The sequence below is a fragment of the Stegostoma tigrinum genome, chromosome 29, assembly GCF_030684315.1.
Source record: "Stegostoma tigrinum isolate sSteTig4 chromosome 29, sSteTig4.hap1, whole genome shotgun sequence".
In the NCBI taxonomy this organism is placed as follows: Eukaryota; Metazoa; Chordata; class Chondrichthyes; order Orectolobiformes; family Stegostomatidae; genus Stegostoma; species Stegostoma tigrinum.
In genome coordinates this window covers 28,043,901-28,063,041 of record NC_081382.1, presented here as the reverse complement: position 1 = coordinate 28,063,041, position 19,141 = coordinate 28,043,901, and the positions used below count along the sequence as shown (strand labels likewise).

The 19,141-nt window shown below is 40.8% G+C and overlaps 1 protein-coding gene across 4 annotated transcripts in view; it reads right to left on the bottom strand.

Annotated features, from left to right (window-relative positions):
- mvb12ba (multivesicular body subunit 12Ba) overlaps positions 1 to 19,141 on the bottom strand; it is a 176,062-nt gene that overhangs the window by 137,798 nt on the left and 19,123 nt on the right. The gene's annotated exons all lie outside the window — the stretch shown is intronic.

Below are 19,141 nucleotides of genomic sequence, written 5' to 3'. Positions count from 1 at the left end.
GGCATTAGGAGTCGAAAATATTAAACATGTATGCTGGAAGGGAGCACAGAAGTTTAGGAAGCTCAGCTCTAGCAGCTGAGACTGCAGATATCTGAAGCATTCACACATAGTATTCTTTTTCACAAAATCACCCAATATGATATACACACTTTAGGGTGAAAATGTCAAAACAATGGTTTGACAACCACACTAATGAAATTCTCTGCCTGTTGGTGCACAGTAACATGAACCAAGCATCAAATATACAATGCAAACCTGATACTGATTTTTGAAACCAAGTCACTGAGATGGTTTTCATGCAACGACAAGGTCAGAAGTCACATGATACCAGGTTATAGTCAGAGCAGGGGAAGGGGAGAGTGAGTGAGAAAGACAAAGAGAGAGAGACAGACAGACAAGGGGGGGGGGGAAGGGAGGGAAAGAAGGTAAGAAAAAAAGAAGGAAAGAAAGAAACAGAGAGGACAGAGAGAGACAGACAAACATTTAGAAGATGTGCTTTTCTATGTTGTAAAACAGGCAAAGTGTTGTTTTGCACAGCTTCTCTAGGCTGCTCCACAGAATAGAAACACAATTTTCCACTTTGAAAAATTCAATGATTTCAAAAGTAATTGCAAAATGGAAATTCTTAAAAGAAAATCACAAAGCAGGATGTGTTGAATCAAGTGACTGAGTAGACTTAAACACTCCTTTTCTGAAGTACATCCACTTGTACAATTCATTCAAATTCCATTGCATATAATCAAAACCTGAGACTGAAGAAATCCAATAATCATTTTCACGAGAAAAAAGCTACATAACACTTGATGGGGGGAAAAGAAGTATTCTGACCCAGTTTTGTCTATCTTTCATATCTTACACAGTTTCCACATTTCCAATCACAGTCAGCACATTTTCAGGTACTTATTCCTGTTCCCAAATTACTAACCCCACCAAAGATCCATCTGTGACTTTTTTGATTATAGGACTATTGCCTCTGTAAAATCAACCACAATGCAAAGAATCAGCTTCCACTTGAGTGTCAATTGTTGCAATCACCTTCGAGACTAATAACTTAAAAAAGAAATTCAAATTTCCCATGGATTGGCTGAAAGGATGGCTGTTATAATTCATATGGGCTAAGCATATAATAAAACCAGTGCCGCTGAAAAGAAAGTCGCTTTCAAGCTTCATGCCTTGTACTCATCAGGTGATTTCGCAGGAATACCAATGTAAAAGAGAAAAATACATTCATACTGTACGGTATCAGAAGAACATTGTCAAACTGCTACTGATTGTTGGAAAAAACCCACCTGGTTCACTAATGTCCTTTAGGGAAGGAAATCTGCCATCGTCACATGGTCTGACCAACAGTAACGTGGTCGACTGTCTACTAGGTAATTGCCATTGAGCAACAAATTCTGGCATGGCCAGTGATGTCCACATCCTATGAATGAATTTTTTTTAAAATAAACTTTCTGGACGAAGAAATTTCTTCTCATCTCAGTCCTAAATGGCCTATTCTGTATCTTTAGACTGACTCCTTGATCTGGACTTCCCAGTCATCAGAAATATGCTCTGAGTATTTACCCTGTCTAATCCTGTTGATTTTACAGATTTTTATGAGATTTCCGCCCTTATTCTCCAGTGGTTGTAGTCCGGTGAATAAAGCATGACTGAATAGTTAGTTGTGAATATAAGAAGATCAGCATAAATGAGATATTACCAGCAAATACTCATGTTATATCAATATTTTTGTACAAATATTTTGTTTTGGACACTGGTTTATACATTTCCAGTGAGCCTACCAGGCAGGTACAGTGCTATGGTTCTTCCCTTGGACAAGGATGGGAAATGACATTTGTGCAACTTTCCAGATTGAGTAACATCCATGAAAGAAAACAAAGTTGTGTGACTATGCGCAACTGGCGAGTGGAACTTTGATTGCTGATACAATGGTGAGCATACCTGTCAGAACTGCTGACTGCTAGTTTAATGCCAAGCTTTGTTTATATTTAAGCCAGGAGAGCTCTTGTGGTACAGTGGTAGCGCCCCTACACTTTTTTTCTTTGATTTGTGAGATGTGGATGCCAGTGGCTGGCCAGGTCTGGCAGCATCTTTGAAGGAAAAACAGAGTTAATGTTTCAGGTCCAATGATCCTTCCACAGAACTGACGGTGGCTGGGAAAACTTCAGTTTATCTGCTGAACAAAGAGAGGCGGTGGGGTAGTGAGTAAACGATAGGGTAGAGAGTAAACGATAGGATAGAGCTCTGTTTTTACCTTCACAGATGTTGCCAGACCTGCTGAGCTTTTTCAACAACTTTGTTTTTGTTCCTGATTTACAGCATCGACAGTTCTTTCAGATTTTATTGAGTTGTGTCCATGTTGTGGCAAGGTGGAACCTGGTTTAGACAAATGTGAAGTGTTGCATTTTGATTCGACTAAGAAAGCTAGTACTTACACAGTTAATGGTAGGGCCCTGGGGAGTCTTACTGAACAGACAAATCTAGGGTTTCAGGTACATTGCTCCTTTAAAGTGGTGTTACAGACAGACAGGGCTGGTTGCCTTCATTGCTTAGACCATTGAGTACAGGAGATAGGACGTTATGTTGCAGCTGTACAGGATGTTGGCAAGGCCACTTATGGTGTTTTGTGTACAGTTCTGGTCGCCCTACTTTGGAAAGATATTATTAAACTGGAAAGGGTGCAGATAAAGATTTACAAAGATCTTACTGGGACTGGACGGTTTGAACTTTAAGGAGAGACTGGGTAGGCTGGGACTTATTTCACTGGAGCGCAGGAGGTTGAGGGGTGACCTTGTTGAGGTTGATAAAATCATGAGGGGCATGGATAAGATGAGTAGCAAAGATCTTTCTCCAGGGGCGGGGAGTTTAAAATTAGAGGGCATAATTTTAATGGTGGGAGGAGAAAGATTTAAAAGGGATCCTACAGGCAACTTTATTACACCAAAGGTGTTTCATATGTGGAATGAACTGCTAGAAGAAGTGGAAGACGCAGGTATAGTGAATAGGAAAGATTTAGAGGGATATGGGCCAAACACAGGCAGATGGGACTAGTTTAGTTTGGGAAATTTGGTCAGCATGGACAAGTTGGACAAAGTCATATAGCATGGAAACAGATCCTACGAGCAACTGGCTCGTGGAACTTTGGTTGTTGATACAATGCCATGGTGAACATACCCATCAGAGCTGACAGCTGATAGTTAAATGCCAAGCTTTGTTTATATTTAAGCCAGGAGAGTTCTTGTGGCACAGTGATAGTGCCCCTACCTTTATTTTTCTTCTTTGACTTGTGAGATGTGGATGTCACTAGCTGGCCAGCATTTCTTGCCTGTCCCTTGTTGCCCTTGAGAAGGTTGTGAAAGCTGCCTTCTTGAGCCACTGCAGTCCACCTGTTGTGTGTTGACTCACAATGCTATTAGGAAGGGAATTCCAGGATTCTGACCCAGCAACACTGAAGGAATGTAGACATATTTCCAAGTCACAGTGGGGAATGGCTTGGAGGGGAATTTGCAGGTGGTGTGTTCCCATTTATTTACTACTCTTAACCTTTTAGACGGAAGTGGTTGTCAGTTTGCAAAGTGCTGTCTGAGGATCTTTGGTGAATTTCTGCAGTGCATTTTGCAGATAGGATGCACTGCTGCTACCAAGCATCAATGGTGGGGGAAGTGGATGCTTGTGGATGTAGTGCCAATCAAGCAGGCTGTGTTATCCTGGATGGTGTCAGGCTTCTTGAGTATTATTGGGGCTGCACCCATCCAGGCAAGTGGGGGAATATTCCATCACACTCTTTACTCATGCCTTGTGGATAGTGGACAAACATTGAGAGTCAGGAGGGGAGTTACTTGCCGCAGTATTCCTAGCTTCTGAACTGCTCTTGTAGCCACTGTGTTCATTTGGTGAGTCCAGTTAAGTTTCTAGTCAATAATAACCCTCAGGATGTTGACAGTGGCGACACCATAGAATGTCAAGTGGCAGTGGTTAGCTTGTCCCGTATTCATCATGGTCATAACCTGGCATTTGTGTGGGATGAATGCTACCTCCCACTTCTCAGCCTCAGTCCGATATTGTCCAGACCTTGTTGCATTAGAACATGGACTGCTTCAGTACCTGAGGAGTTGTGAATGGTGCTGAACACTGTGCAATCATCGGCAAACATCCCCACTTTTGACCTTATGATGGAGGGAAGGTCATTGATGAAGCAGCTGAAGATGATTGGGCCAAGGACATTACCCTGGGGAACTCCTGCAAAGATGTCCTGGAATTGAGCTCATTGACCTCAAACAACCACAACCATCTTACTGTGTCAGGTAGGACTCCAACCAGTTTGCCCCCTCCCACCCCACCAGAACCTATTGATTCCACTTTTGCTGGGACTCCTTGATGCCACACCCAGTCAAATGCAGTGTCAAGGGCTGTCACTCTTACCTCACCTCTAGAATTCTGATCTTCTGTCCATGTTTGCACCAAGGTTGTATTGAGGTCAGGAGCTGAGTGGCCCTGGCAGAACCCAAACTTGGCATCAGTGGGCAGATTGTTGCTCAGCAGGTGCTGCTTGATAGCACAGTTGATGACACATTCCATCACTTTAATGATGATCAGGAGTAGACTGATGGCGCGGTAATTGGTCGGGTTGGATTTGCCCGCTTTTTCTGTACAGAACATGCTTAGGCAATTTTCTACATTGTCAGGTAGATACTAGTGTTGAAACTGTTCTGGGACAGCTTGACTAGGGGAGCAGCAAATTCTGGAGCACAAGTCTTCAGTACTATCGTCTGTATGTTGTCAGGGCCCTTAGCTTTCGTAGTATCTATTGCCTCCAATTGTTTCTTGGAGTGAATCAAATTAGCTGAAGACAGGTATCTGTAAAGCTGCAGGCCACTGGAGGAGACAGAGATGGATCATCCATTCAGCACATCTGGCTGAAGAGTGCAGTGAAAGCTTCAGCATTATCTTTCGTACTGATGTGCTGGGCTCTTCCAACATTGAGGATGTGAATATTTGTGGAGCCTTCTCCTCCAGTGAGTGGTTTAAGTATCCACCATTTTATATGACTGGATGCAGCAGGATTGCAGAGGTTAGATTCTGATCCATCGGGTGTGGGATTGCCTAGCTCTGTCTGTTACTTCCTGTTCATGTTGTTTGGCATGCAAGTTGTCCTACTTGGTGGCTTCACCAGGTTGATACCTCACCTTCAGGTATGCCTGGTGCCGCTCGTGGCAGGCCCTCCTGTACTCTCTATTGAACCAGGGTTGATCCTCTGGCTTGATAGTAATGGTCGAGTGATTCTGCTGTGAGTAGCCCACAGCACCTCATGGATGCCCAGTCTTGAGTTACTAGATCTGTGCAAAGTCCATCCCATTTCGCACGGTGATAGTGCTGCACAACACCATGGAAGTTATTCTCAATGTGAGAGCAGGACTTTGTCCGTTGTGCAATGGTCACTCTTACTAATACTGTCATGGACTTCATGGGGTCTGCAGTCAATGTTGAGGACACCCAGGGCAACTCCCTCCCGAAAGTATACCACTGTGCTACCATCTTTGCTGGGTCTGTCCTACCGGTCGGATAGGACATATCCAGGGATAGTGATGGTGGTGTCTGGGACATTGTCTCTCAGGTATGATTCTGAGTATGACTACGTCGGGCAGTTGCTTGACTTGTCTGTGAGGCAGCTCTCCCAATTTTGGCACTAACCCCCCAGATGTTAGTGAGGAGGACTTTGCAGAGTCAACAGTGCTGTTTCTGCCATTGTCTTTTTCAGTGCAGAGGTCATTGCCAGGTGATGCATCCAGTTCCATTTTTTTGAGACTTTGTGGCAACTGGTACAAGACAATGGCTTGCTAAGCCATTTCAGAGGGCAATTGAGAGCCAAGCGCAATACTGTGGGCCTGGAGTCACATGCTGGCCGGACTCAGTGAGGATGGTTGATTTCCTTCCCTGAGTGAACCAGATGGGTTTTTCCATCAATCAACAGTAATTGCACGATAATCAGTAGATTGACTGAAAAAAAATCTGAAATTAAGAATTCAAATTCAACCATTGACCATAGTGGTATTCAAACCTGGGTTCCCAAAACATTCGCCGAGTTTCTGGGTTAATAGTCTAGCGATGATACCACTAGGCCATTGCCAAGAGGCCCACGTTCAATTTCCACCTGCTCTGGAGGTGTATAGTAATCTCTTTAAACAGGCAGATTACAAAATCTTTACAATCAAACTAAAACAAAGTTCAATTTAAGCTTTTCAGGTTGCCTCTGACAAGGCAATCCCTTGATCAGGGGCATTAACCACAAAATAATCAACAACTATTTTGTTCAGTTGAAACAGGTACAATGCATCTAAATGTTCTGTTTGTTGACAAAGAACAGGCTCCTGCATATTAATGAGCGTATCTTTCAAGACACGTAAGCATTCCATATTGTGACTGAAACAATTCAAGATCTGCCACTTGCAATGTCGCAATGTAGCTGGGATGAGTGCACCAATAATCATGCCGTACTTTTCCCACGAGCCATCTCAACAGGTAGAAGATCCCAATTAGATCAATAAGACCAATTTGCTTGACTGATTGCTATGCAAGACTGAAGCAATTCACACCAGCTTTTGTCGTGAATAAAAAATAATTATATTCATTGTAATGCACTCAACTTTAACAAATGGCAGGGAAAGGAATGGATTCCTAAACTATCACCATGTGGCATAAAGCAAAACCTTTCAAAAACCCTAAATATACATATAGACATTAAATCAATCATTCACAAGAAAGACAGATAAAAGACAGATGATATAAGGGTGGGAAAATAAAACTCTGAGGATCACATATCCAGGTCTCAAAGGGGAATTAAATAGATTCCGACAATGCCGTCTGATTCCAGCAAAGCTGACACGTGTTTGTAAAGCAATGATAGTTCTTCACTTTGATACTTGTTCCAATGGACTTGGGATACATTCCCTCCAATTTCTGTAACATGGAGTAGAGGTCTACATGTGGCAGTGACCAAAGAAACTGGAACTTGATGTGCTAGAACGTCAACTAGTATGCAGAGCTGTAGGGTGGCTGCTGGGCTATAGACTGACCTCTGGACATAGCTCTTTTCTTACTGAATTGTTGGGCTTCTTGCATGACAGGATGAGGGAGACGTTCTAATTTTGACAGCTCTGGACGTCTCTGGTTGCCCAACGCTCGCAGCACTGCAACAAACTTTAGCTCGATCAAATAGAAGGCTGCTGTCAGGCAGTCTATCCTTAACACAAAAGACTCTGGGTGCCACCTATCTCAAAGAATCCTCCTTACTACTTCAAAAAGCAACAACTTCTTTAAGTTGAGCAAGACAATGTGAACGACTTGATTTTCACAAGTTGCCGTCTCCTCGTATCTCAGCTGTACACCAGACCAACTTCAATTCCAGTTTACAGTCCAGAAAGCAAATGTGCAAGATTCCTCACGAGTGTAATTCATAACACACTCAGGATTACTTAGTAAATGGCACCCGAGGACAGAACTGCATCAAGTATTGGATATGGTTTAAAATTTTTGAAAGAACAGTTTGGTTCAGTATGCTCATGTTGCAAACAGCCATAGGAGCCTTGTGTGGTAGGATCCACCACGGCCTGTAGATTTCAGTGGCTTGGCATTAAATATATGTACCACAGTACTCATTTGGATGATAGCTAAAACATATTACTGTTTGACAGCAGCGTCCTGTCAACTTTGAACATCACTCACATTGCCATAATATCGCACCTGTATGAAACAGTAAACTTCACCTGTTGCTCAAATTCAGAGATATCTTAAACAGTTCATATTTCCTTTATGCACATGATAAATTTGTTACTTTTCAATCTGCAGATAAACACAAGAATTTACTTACACCTTCTTATGGACTCCATCCTATGCTTAAATTCACCTTTTAAGGAGTACTCAAATAAGCTCCCTTTTCTTGATAGGCTAGTTGAAAAACGTGCAATAGAATTCCCTACAAGGGACTACCACAATTCTACTTTTGCTGTAAAAAGTATGCATTGAGCTTCCTACAGTTCCATATGTTACGCAGTTGGCCTTGTAAATAGGCCCCAAGCCATGTGTCCATCATACAAGATTGATGCTGAAATAGAGTGCAACAAATCTCTAATGCAGGTCAGTGGCTACCACGATTAGATCATTTCTTGCTGTATCAAGAAGACTCACGAACAGACCTTAGAACTGAAAATGGCAGCCTTAAACGTGCTCAATCTACACAAGGTACCTCAAAAAAATGTGAGCGACGGGTAAGATGAAGCCTGCTGCTTCCTGCTGATATTATACAGTCAGAATACAAATGGTGTTCGCAACTGCTGTCAAGCCCAATGATGTTCTACCTATTACACAACTGTAATGTGGTATAGGAATTTCAGTGTCCATGTGACAACAGGTATATCGGCCAAGCATCCTAAAGATCACACCAAAGTTTTCTCTTCAGCTATTTGTCACAATAAAGGTACTGACCATGCCCAATCATCCTAAACACAGTGTTCAACATCTGTTGTGATTTGAAAATTGAGCAAATTCTGTCCAGTGATCCTGGGTGCGCAAACAGGTATGCAGACATCCAACATGAGATGGTCTGCTGGACTCATAAGTGTAGCACACTGCATGCACTGAAGGTACATATTATACAGGGACCTGTTTTTTTGCAGCCTCAATGAACGCGAATACAGACTGCACCTAGCTCATCTGAATAACAACAACCATTCTCTGGCTCATGCCTCAGGGCAGTGGTTAGACTAATCAGGATCAACTTAACTAATATAAATTTAAACATCATTTGATAGTCAACTGTCAGTCATCATTTAACTGGCGTATTCTCCATTGCAATGTTTCAACAATCAGCATGCTCTTCTCACTCAATATAATCATATTGCTCCTCTTTACATTAATATTTCTTGCAAAAATTGCCCTGAGTGCAAGATCAAAGATTGTGAAAATGTGTTTCCTTTCAGCAATATTCAGGTTCCACGTGACTAAACAATGAAAACGAAAATAACAAAATTCAAAGAAAGAGATCTCCTCCTTGAGACAAATGAAGGAAACACCAGCAAGATTTCACTTTTTGTCCATTTCAACTTTAACATGAATCAGAATCAAAAATAGGTCTTACGTATCTACAATGACCCATAAAGCTCCCATAACTACATACCGCCAAATGTAGTTCCAAAGATCCTGGACTTGGCAGCTAGAGCATAAAATCTCTCACTTTGCCATTCAATTGATTCAGCCTTTGTCACATTCTTCAGTAACTGTATTCCACCCAAGGGCCCACTTGGCAGTGATCAGCCAAGTGGCACATTCCTGTAGAATCTCCTTTCCTAGGTTCATGGCACTGTTGATAGCATCATTCCACAGGGTCTCATTCAGTTATCTTTGTCAATTAGTCCAATTAACCGTGGCCAAATTAAAGAACAGACCTGGATTTGGACAATTCATTTTTTCTTTAGCCCTGTCCTTTTCAACTGCATTATAAATGCAGCTCCTTGTAAAATGTATCTATTATTCCTTTGCTGGAGCTCTTCATTGAAGTCCACAAAATGTCTGCAACTTAACTTCCTTCCTGTTGGTACTGCTTCTAGATTCAGGATCACTAGACCAGTATTTCATATTCTTCAAGAAACTTAAAAAATAACGCAAACTCTTAAGTCCTTCCTAAACATTCTTAAAAATAAGTACAGATGCTAAAGACTTTTTAAGTACATTACAACTTTCACTTGTTGCACAGCATCCAGGTTACAGATTACAACCACAAAATATTTAAATACTTTTACTGTAACACAAACTTCAAGCAACACTAACCAAACACAACTTCAGTAAGCAACTTCTTAAATTCTAAACTACAGAAAAAAGTTAATATTTAAAAACAATTGAAAATCTTTATGAAACAGCAAGAACTGCAGATGCTGGAGTCAAAGATAACAAAGTGAGGAGCTGGAGGAACACAGTATGCCAGGCAGCATCACAGGAACAGGAAAGCTGATGTTTTGGTTTGGGATCTTTATGGTTATATTATACTTGATTCTCAAGAAAGCAATTCAAAATGATTCTTAGTTCCTATATAGCTGGTAACTTTAATCTACAAACTGATTATCACAGCGTAGGTTACACTGACGATCTCTCCCCTTAGCCATGGCTGGTGCTGAATTAGCAAACTACCAGGTTACTTTCAGAATTGATAGGTAAAATTCAAATCCTTTGAACTGACATTGACTACAATGGCAGAGCTGCACTTGTAACCATTCTATGATTCTAACCACAGAAGGAGGCCATTTGGTTTATTATGTCTATGTCTGATTGCCACACTTGTGCAGAGACAATGGCACGTCTTCCAGCACACTGACAGAGAGAATTGCTGCAAGTTCTGTACATCTTTCGTATCAATTCACACACCTAAAAATTCACAACAGCTCTATAGCTCACTTAGAAGATTGCAACATCTGTCTACAAACGTAATACTTCTTTATCACTAAGAGGATTTGCTCAGCACTGTTGCTTGTGGAGACAGACAGCAGCAGTTTAAATGACACAGCTGGAAATATTAAAGTGCTGGCTAAGCTTGTAGTAATCCCCATCACAGCCATTCAGCTGAAGCAAAATGAGATCTACACTGCAATACAAACTGAAAGCTCCAGCAAACAGCACAGCCCATCAAGGAAGATGATCTTGCTAACTCAGATGTTTGGTCCTTGTTTGTGAATGATTCAAGAACTCCAAAGATTCTGTGCTCTTTATACACTGACCACTAAAAACAAAAAAAATCTGTCAAATTTCCAAGGAATTGTCATTTGAAGCTTTTGTAGTTTAACTTCAAAAGACGATTTACTGAGTTCACTTATTGAATTATTGAAGTTCAACTGAATATTCCAAACATCAAGTCTCAAGGTGGGATACAAACTAATTTGGAGCCAAGTGTGTGGATTTCACTTCCAAACAACATACAACCAGAGGAGGACCTGCTGCTCCTGTATAGAACCGTTGAATGGTATGACAAAGAAGGCCATTCAGTACATCATGGCAACACTTGATCTGTGAAAGAACAGTTTGATTAGTCGTTTCCACTGTTCTTTCCCCATAGACCAACATTTTTATTCTACATTTCCAATTAGCCATTCCATTCCTTCTTGCTCTTTCAGGCAGTGAATTATGAACTACAACATCACTGCACAATTTTCTTTCATGATACCGCTGGTTCCTGTCACAACATCTTAAAATGTGTGTCCTCTGGTTACATTGCTTCTTAAACTATAAACTTCCTTAATAACACGACCAAAACTCTTGAAGATTTTAAACACCTCAATCACATTTCTCCTTAACTTTCTTCGCTTGCTGTCAAAGGACAGCAACTCCAGTTCATCTAATCGCTCCATATCATTACTTACATATCTAGTACCATTCACCTAAATCACTCCTGCAGAGTCTTAAAGGCCTTTACGTCCTTAAGTATAACATTCAGAAATTGACACAATTCAGCAGTAGCCCAACCAATTTTTTTTTTTAAAATAAAAGTTTAGCATTATTTCCTCTCTTTTGTACTGAATGCCTGTATTTATGAAGCCAAGGATCCCATATGCCTTTTCAACAACTATTTCAACTTGTCCTGTCACCTTCAAAGACTTGCGTAGATAGACTCTCTGAAACTCAGTTAGTACACTCCCTTCAAAATTGTATTACCAGATTTATTTGGTCTCTCCTCATTCTATCCACGACAATAAATCATTTTGTACGTATCAGTGTTGAATTCCATTGGTCACAAAGTCTCCCATTTCATCAGTCTGTCTCCCTGAAGCCAGTTATTATTTTCCTCACTGCATTTGTGATTTTCATGTCATCCTCAAACTTTGAATTTATGCCCTTATATACCCAAGCCCATATTATTAATATATCAATAAGAACAACATTCCCAACACCAGGCCCTGGGGGATACAAATGCACGGCTCCCTCAGGTCTGAAAAACAACAGTACTTTACCACTCCTTCTTTCTGTCACTCAGCAATTTCATACCCATCGAGCCACATCCTTCATATTCCATGAGCTTCCATTTTGCTAATGAGTCTGTTGCATGGTACTTTATCAAATACTTTTAGAAAGTCAACACCCAAAATACCAGCATCTTCAAAGAACTCAAAAAAGGACAAACAAACATAATTTTGCTTTAAACATTTATTAACCCAATTATTTTCATGCACTAAATTTATTGTGTCCTAGTTTGACATCTGAACATTTCATGACCATCTGACGATTGGAGTTGAGTGTCGCTGCTATTGACTAAATGTGGGATCAACAACCTCTAGCAAAACTAGTCAATGCAAATCAAGGGGAGAATAATCCACTGATTGGAGTTCTAGAGCAAAAGAAGATGACTGTGTGTTTTTGGAAGACAAATATATTGGACATGGGATATCAATGCAGGAGCTCCTCAGTATGGTGTCCTAGACTCAACCACCTTAAGTTGCTTCATTGGTCTTAAACTGTATTATTATTTCTTCATTAGTGCTACCTCAAAAGCCTACAGCTCTCTCCCTAATAGCACTCTGGCTGTACCTACACAAATATGGACTGCAGTGATTCAAGGCTGTAGCTCACGACCAGTTTTTCAAGAGCAATTAAGGATGCGCGGTAAGTACTGTCCAAGCAAATAACCTCCACACCACATGAAAACAAAACTCAATGAAAATACAAGTCAGCCTTCCATTAGAATTATCTTTCAAAACAGCACATCTTTTAACTGGATTTTCAGGATAGGAATGGGACCTCAAACATCAGCCAGCGAGGGCATCCCCAATTTTTTTTTAAGAAAGAGGGGAAATTTAAAAGCTTCTCAGTCTTTGTTGCCCCAAAGTTCATGTGGTAGCTATAAAATTTTAGCCTGTGATCCCACTAGTTTGGGAAACCCTGCTCCATTTGATTTCTTAAAATGATCAACTATTTTCATTTATATTGTACTGTGTACACAAAAAAATCTTTCATGTCACTCCATTAAAGTGTAATCAGATAAAAACATTTGCTGAGTTAAAGGACCAGATATTTAGAGATGGTACGGAAGCCTGGCCAAATAAGTCTGCATAAAGGGGAGCTTTAACAGGAGGATTTAAGAAAAGTATTCCCAAAGCATTAGCCCTGATGGAATGAAGTAATAGGGAGAGGAAAGGCCAAACTCGGAGAAGCATTGAGCTCTTGGGGACTCATGAAGCTCAAGTTGATTATTGATGTACAAACAAGCAAAATTTAAAAAACACAGTTAAACATGAGCTTTACAAATCTTAAATTGGAGTCATGGTAGATTGAGAGTCAATGTAGGTAAAAGAGGACAGAGTAGTGACTTGGATAAGATGGAATGCAGAAAATAGAGTTGATTGAGAGCTGAGACTTGCAGAGGCTGGAGGGTAAGACAAGTGTAGATACAGCATTGGAACAGTTAAGCATGGACATGACAAAGAAAAACAACGGATGAGAGTTTCAGTGGGATTTGGGTTAAGGGAGGCGAAGAGGCAGATGACCAAGGACATTGATTAATATCATGGTTATAACACAGAGAATATAATGCAAGAAGCTTACCTCAGGAATATGATACAGAGGCTAGAAACACAGAAATATAGAAAATAGGAGCAGGAATAGGCCATTTGAACCTTCGAGGCTGCACTACAATTCAATTGTGGTTGATCATGCAATCTCAATATCCCATTCCTGCCTTCTTCCTGTACCCCATGATCCTTTTACACATAAGGGCCATGTCCAGCTTCCTCTTGAATATATCTAACGAACTGGTCCCAACAGCTTCCTGGGGGAGAGAATTTCACAGGTTTGTAACTCAGCAAAAAAAAACTTCCTCATCTCAGTCCTGAATGGCTTACACTTTATTCTTAGACTGTGAGCTCTCGTTCTGGACTTTCCCAACATTGGGAATGTTCTTCCTGCATCTAGCCTGTCCAGTCCCATCAGGATTTTATACGTTTCTATGAGACACCCTTCATTCTTCTAAATTCCAGCAAATACAAGCTCAGTTGATCCAGTCATTCCTGCCATCCCAGGAATCATCTGGGGAACCTTCATGGGGCTTCCTCAATAGCAAGGCAGTCCTTCCTCAGACTTGGAGACCAAAACTGCGCACAATACTCAAGGTGTCCCCTCACCCTGGCCCAGTGTAATTATTTAGCAAGACCTCCTTACTCCAATACTCAAATTCTCTCACTATTCCTCACTGCCTGCTGCAGCTGCATGTCAACCTTCAGCGATTGTTCCACCATGACACCCAGGTCTCATTGTACCTCACACTATTCAGATATTAATCTGCCTTATTGTTTTATGGCCAAAAAGGATAACCTCACATTTATCCACATTATGTCGCACTTGCTAAGTACGTGCCCACTCAGCCAGTCTGTCCAAGTCACCCTGTAGCCTCTTGTCATCCTCCTCACAGCAACACACTGCCACCCAGCTTAAGGTCATCTGCAAATTTGGAAATATTGCATTCAATTCCTTCATCCAAATTGTTAACATATATTGTGAACAGCTGAGGTCCCAGCAGTGAACCCTGCGGCACCCCAACTGTCACTGTCTGCCAGCCTGAAAAGGACCCATCTGTTCCAACTCTGCTTCCTGTCTGCCAACCAGTTCTCTATCCATGTCAATACATTCCCCACAATTCCATGAGCTATAATTTTCCTTACCAATGTCTTGTGTAGAACCTTGTCAAAAGTCGTATGAAAGTCCAGATACACAACAACATCTACTGATTTACCATCGTCTGGTCTCCTGGTCACATCCTCAAAAACATTCAGAAGAGGTCTCAAGCTTAAGTTCCCTTTAGTGAATCCATGCTGAATAGGACCAATTCTATCACCCCTTTCCAAATGCCCAAATTACATCCTTAATGATTGACTTCAGCATTTTCCCCACCATCGAAGTCAGGGTAATTGGCCTATAATTCCCCATTTTCTCTCTCCCTCTTTTTTTAAAAGAGTAGTTACATTAGCTACTCTCCAGTCCATTGGAACTCTTCCAGAGCCTATAAAATGCTGGAAAATGCTCACCAATGCATGTGCTATTTCTAGAGCCACTTCCCTCAGTAATCTGGGATGCCGAGCATCAGGCCCTGGGGACGTATCAGGTTTTAATCCCATCAATTGCCCCAATACCATTTCCTGACTAATAAGGATTTCCTTCGGTTCTTCCTTCATGCTTGATCCTCTGTCCCCTCACATTTCCTGAAGGTTACTAGTGTCTGCATTAACGAAGATAGATCCAAAGTATTTGTTCAACTGGTCTGCCATCTTTTTGTTGAATTCACCAGATTCTATCTGCAAGGAACTTACATTAGTCTTCACCAGTCTTTTTCTGTTCACACATCTATAGATGCTTTCTCAGTCAGTTTTTATCTTTTCCGCAAGCCTAATTTCATATTCTATTTCCCTTTCTGAATTAAACACTTTGTTCTCTTCTGCAGAATTTTAAATTTCTCCCAGTCCTTGGGTTTGCTGCTTTCTCTAGCCAATTTAGATGCCTCCTCTTTGACTTTAACAGTGCCTCTGATTTCCCTTGTTAGTCACGGTTGAGCCACCTTCTCTGTTTTACACTTGAGCCAGACAGGGATGTACAACTGTGAAGTTCATCCATGTGTTCTTTAAAATGTCGGCCATTCCCATTCTACCATCAACCCCTTAAGTATCCTTAGCCAGTTTATCCTAGCCAATGCATGCCTCATAGCATCAAAGTTATGCTTTGTTACGCCAGGACCCTAGTTTCGGATTTAATTGTGCATCACTCTCCATCTTATGGAAAACTTCTACCATATTGTGGTCACTCTTCCCCAACAGATCTCACACCACAATGTTGTTAATTAATCCTCTCTTGTTACACAATAGCCAGTCTAGGGTGGCTTTCTGTCCAGTTGGTTTCTCGATATATTGGCTAACGAAACCATTCATCATACAATCCCGGCAATCCTCCTCTCTCACACTGCTACCAGTTTGGTGTGTGTAATCAACATATATAGATTGACATCACCCTTAGTAACTGCTGTCCCCTTACTGCATGCATCTTTAATTCCCTGTCTGATACAATTCCCAACATCACAGCTACTATTTAGTGGTCTGTACACAACACCCACTAACATCTTTTTCACTTTGGTGTTCCGCAGCTCTACCCATACAGATTCCACATTGTCCAGGCTAATGCCCTCCTTTACTATTGTTAAACTCCACCTTAACCAACACTGCTATTCCACCTACCTTTCCTTTGTCTGTCTTTCCCAAAAAATGAATAATCCTTGGTCACTGTAGAGCCAGGTCTCTGTGATCCCAATTACATCATATGCATTAACAATTGTTTTAACAACAGTAAGGTACTATCAAAGTGAATGGTTCAGGGAGCATACGTAGTTTGTTGTGAAGCTGAAGACGGTGGATTCAGCCATCTTTTGATTTGATTTTTTATTGTCACAGGTGCCTAGATAAAGCTTTGTGTGCAGTACAGGTAGATCATACCATAAAGTGTATTATGGTAACAGTCAGAGCAAAAAATACAATGCTGTGGCTGCAGAGAAGATGCACAAAGAGCAAAATTAACAATAAATTTAAAATTTGAGGGGTCAATTCAAGAGTCTGATAACAGCAGGGAAGAAGCTGTACTTGAATCTGTTGGTACTAGTTTTTAAGCTTTTGTATCTTCTGCCTGACTGAAAAGGTTGGAAAAAAATTATAACTAGGGTGAGAGGGGTCTTTGTTTAATTTAACTTCCTGAGGCAGCAAAAAGTATTGATGGAATCAATGGATGGAAGGTTGGCTTGTGCAATGAACTGGGCTACGGTCACAAATTAATTTCTTACAGTCCTAGGTACAGCACTATTGATAAACTGAAGGAAATTGAAGCTCAAAAAATACTACAGATGCTGGAGATCAGAAACAAAATTAGAAACTACTAGAAAAGCTCAGCAGGTGTGGTAAGTCAGGTTAAAAGAACTTCTGAAGAAGCATCATTAGACCTGTAACTTTAATCTGGTTTTCCCTCCAACAGATGCTGCCAGACCTGCTGAATTTTCCAAACAATGTCCGGAATTGTAGCTCATCCAAGCCTGGATGCTATGAAAGTAATCTAATGCCAAGTTAGAGAACATTAGGCCTGGGGTAAAACACAAAACTTGACATTGTCCGTTTACTAATGCAACCTGACACCTTGTCACTGAATTATGTCACTAAAAGGCAGCACATGGCTGAGAAGCCAGAAACAGACGCATGAAAATTTTTCGAAGCAGAATACAGAGGCAAGAATTCAAGAGACTGCTGTCATGCTCCAGTCACCAGTGGATAATTACAAGTGGAGCCAAGCACAGGGCAGCTCCCCTGAAGAATTCAAGAAGGCGTTAGAAGGTGATAAGTAACAGCATCAGAGGCTGCAGAGAGACTGATAGAGATAAAAATAGTAGACAATATACCATAGTCACAGTGGCATAGGATATTATTTATGACTTTGTTCAGTGTTTCCGTTGTTTCAGGATAGAGATTATGATTTTGAAAAGGAAGGGGACAGCAGAGGAGAGATGCCCATTTAAAAAGTAAAAGATGAGTGGTAAGCAATTTGCAAGAATGAGCTTAAGCAAGCATTGGACAACATGTGTGTACGAAACAGAGGGAGAAACTAGAGAAATCATAAAAAGAGACAAGAGCAGAATGACATTCAGCTCATCGAGTTTGCTTCTTCAAATCAACAAGATCATGACTGATCTGATAATCCTCAACTCCACTTTTGTACTTTTTTCCCCACACAACCCTTGATTCACATACTGATTAAAAATGTCTACCTTAAAATGCCTTCAAATATACTTCAATGCCCAATGTCTACAGGCCTACACAGTAATGAATTTCATAGACTCACTAGCCTCAAAAGAGATTCCTCCTCATCTTTGTCTGATCTTAGACTTTCCCACAACAGGAAACAACTTCTCAGCATCTACTCCATCAAGCCCAAGAACCTTGCTCAACAAGGTCACCTCTCATTCTTCTAAATTCAAACAGCAGAACTGAAGACACAGATTCAAGGCTCAAGTAGAAGGGAGGTTTGACTTGGTGGGCAGAAGCAAAGTCATAAAACTGAGGCAGCTAAACCAACTGATTTCAGTCTTAATGACAGAAGCCTATGAATCTCTAGCACATTGTTAACCCCACTGGTCTCCCCACTAGCAAGCAGGGGTTTATGATGATTACAGATGGCAGTGGAACATAAAAGTCAAGAAGTATCTTTTTCCATCTAGAATGATCCTACAGCTGTGAACAACTCTGGTAGAGGGAATGGCATCCTCTGTCTAGATCCTTCATAGCTGAGAGTGTGGCCAAGATGGGGGGAAAAAATGATCATTTTGCTGGGGATAAAACCATCAAAAGATATGCAGCAGCTGAACAGGCCGATGAAATATCAGGCTAAAATTGAGACTCAAAGGTTTGGCGAATCAGTTTCAAACTATAATTCAAAATGACTTAGTAAAAGAACATTTCAGGAGCAGGTACAGAATAAAAATGTGTTTCGAGAGTTGAGGAGGTTTTGAATGGTGAAAAATACAAGGAAGTGATCGGAGATGGCTTTGTTTGTAATTCAGACCACTGGTGTGGAAAGGGCAGACGTGATGGAAAGATTCAGCAAGTATGATCAGGGGTCAGATAGGTACTAGATACAACTGAAAGGAAAAAAAACTAAGCTAGAAGGGGGATTGTTAATGAGGAGTTCTTCAGTGCACAGGATGAGAGAGGATTTCTAAAAGATAAACTTGGTGCGTGCGTACGTGCACATGTTGGGAGTTTGCTGTTAATGAAAACCTAAATTATATTGTTGTATTCTCCAAACAGAACGTATTAGTGTTTTCTTATATAAATGGATAATTATCAAAAATTATTAATAATCTGTAATGAGTGTTCTGGGTAGAACGCTGACAAAGAGGTAAATAGTTAGACAAGCTATGATATTTTAAATGTTCACATCATAATCCACAGAAGAATTCACACATTAAGAAGTGGACTAAGAGAGTGCAATTTAAAAGAAGGATTTGCACACATCAAACCTGGTAAGTGAATCCAAAGCATCTTATAACCATTACTTGGAGCACTCAAGCAAATCATAACCTTGTAAC